Source organism: Hemicordylus capensis, chromosome 5 (genome assembly GCF_027244095.1).
Source record: "Hemicordylus capensis ecotype Gifberg chromosome 5, rHemCap1.1.pri, whole genome shotgun sequence".
Taxonomy (NCBI): domain Eukaryota; kingdom Metazoa; phylum Chordata; class Lepidosauria; order Squamata; family Cordylidae; genus Hemicordylus; species Hemicordylus capensis.
The window spans coordinates 241547509-241550000 of record NC_069661.1 but is presented as its reverse complement, the minus strand read 5'-3'; positions in this window follow the sequence as shown (position 1 = coordinate 241550000).

Below are 2492 nucleotides of genomic sequence, written 5' to 3'. Positions count from 1 at the left end.
GAACCACAGAGTCAGTTCACATGCATGCTCCTCACTTACTGGTTGCAATATCAAAGGGTGATTTGCACATGTAAACAGGCTGACAGCTCAACATTGCTTTTCATGATCACCACTTCCATAGATAGAGTCAATTTTCTATCCTAATAAACCAGCAAACACTTGAACATTCAAAAGGTGGAGATTTAGCTATCTCCTTTGAAGTAGGGTGTACACTGAACCATTTTTTGCAGTGTGGTTCAAATTGAACTGAACACAAACCGAACTGCTGGTCTGCAAACCAGTTTGCTTCTAAGGGCAGCCGGGGGCAGCAGCGAGAGGGCACCTAAACCCTCGTGCTCCCCTCAGCATTGTGGCCCATGCAGCGGCATTGAAGTTTCAGCCTCCAGGCACACAAATGGCCTCTGTGCATGTGCAGAGGCTGGAACTGCGTCGCTGCCGCACAGGCCACTCTGCCTAGGGGGAGCACCAGAGTTTAGAGGAGCTGCCAGCATCAGCGCCAACCCCACCAACTCCCCCCCAGTCACCATTAGAAGTCTTTTAATGGCAGGATTCCCTTTTGCTTCTAAAAGGGAATCCTCACTGGATAGCCCCTCGAACCGTCAAACCGGGCATAGTCCCTCGAATCGTCGAACAGGGTCAAACTGGTCCATAACAGACCAGGCTCAGTTCAGTTCGAACTTGGACCAGCTACATTTTTTTGAGGCCAGTTCAAGTTCAAACCAGTCAAACTAGGCCAGTTCAAATAGAACCTGTTTCGATGCAAGCTGGTTCTGCACACCTCTACTCTGAAGTTGAACTAGAGATGAACAAACTCTTGGAGCTTATCTTGGGCTAGCCCAGAGATTATCTGAATTCTTCTGCCCCAATCGGGAAGAACTCTGATAATTTGCTGAGCCAATCTGAACCCTCATGGCAAAATTCTCCAGCTATATCCTTTCCTTATTGATCTCAGCCATGGTGGTGCCCTGGGAAAAGAAGAAACAACAGCGGTGCCACACAGGAATGAAAAGACTTTTCTTCTCCTCTCCTCATCCCCTCATTGTCACTCTGAAGCTCTGCTCCACAGAGTGCCAAAGCAAAGGTGTGGTGGCCCTTGAAATCTGGAGACTTTCCAAGGGCTACTACAGTGTAGTTGCATTGCTATAACCCCTGGGAAGACTTCAAATCCTGAAGGCATCCATGCTTTTGCTTTGGCCCTTGGTGGAGTGTTTCACAGCAACCATGTTAAAATAATGGTGGCCCACATACTGCACAGCACACAGCCAATCAAAGAGAGAGGCACGCGTGCTACTTCCGAGGCACTCTGCAGCCCACCTGTGCTAATTGTGACTGCGGGGTTGCCCTATGCCTACTAAGCAGTGTGTCATCACAGTTGCAATGCTAACTCCCTGAGTTCCCAATGTTACAAGCAGCATGGGTGGGCTGCAGTGTGACTCAGAAGCAGTGCACACAGTGTGCTACGGGGTATGTAAGCTACTAATAATAAAGCCTCCCAATCCCCATACAGCAGCATCATTGCACTTTTTCCTGGCATGCTGCTTGCGGGAAGAGGAAAGGTCTCTCTCCTCCTCACATTCTTAGTCCTGCTGCTTCTCTTGTTGCCTTACTGTTGCTGAAACCAGTAAGGAAGGGAGGGGCTGACAGGGAAGCTGGCAGAGAGAAGGTAGAGATCTTCTCCAAGCTCAGGAAGTTCTCCCTTTCTTGGTCAGGGGGCTGTCTGAACCCCAGACTATGGGCTTAAGCTGAGAAAACATGGCTGAGGTCCCTCACATGTGTTCCTCCCGTTTCTAGACATCTCTATTTTTCTCACAGGTGACCCACATGTTGCGCAGCACTATAAAGGTCTGCCCTGGCAGAGCAACTTGAGAATAGTTGTGTTGAAGGCTTCTACAGCTCAGCAAGGGAGACGGGTGAAGCAATTTCGGCTTCTTCCCCCTCCTTTCAAAAGCCCTTTTTTGCTTCCAGAAATATGTCCTGAGGGTTGTGCAACCCTCAAGGACATATTCCTGGAAACGAAAAGGGCTTTTGGAGGATGGGGAAAGAAGCAAAAATAGCTTCCCCTCACCCTCTGCCTGCTTCTTCTGAGCTACCGAAGAAGCTTTCAATGATGCTAGTCTCCAGGTGCTGTGTGAGATCGGAGCCCTTCTTTCATGCTCATAGCACTGCACAACATGTGGCCCACTGAAGAAGCTATTTATACTGATATGTAAGATCAGAGATGTTCAGGATATGAGGGTCTAGCACAGCCCCTTGTCTCAATGGCCCTCTAAAACAATAATGTTTATTTCTTTCTATGGCTCCTGACTAGGGATGTGCATAAATCCGTTTGGAGGCCCTTCTAAAGGCCTCCGAACTGGTTTGAGCAACTGGCTGTTTGGCCGGTTCGAAGGCGGGTAGGTCGCACTTTAAGGGCAGGGGAGGGTGCATTTACCCCTCCCTCCACTTTCCCCCTGCCAGCACTCCATTTTAAAGGCCCCTTTGGGGTGGCAGCA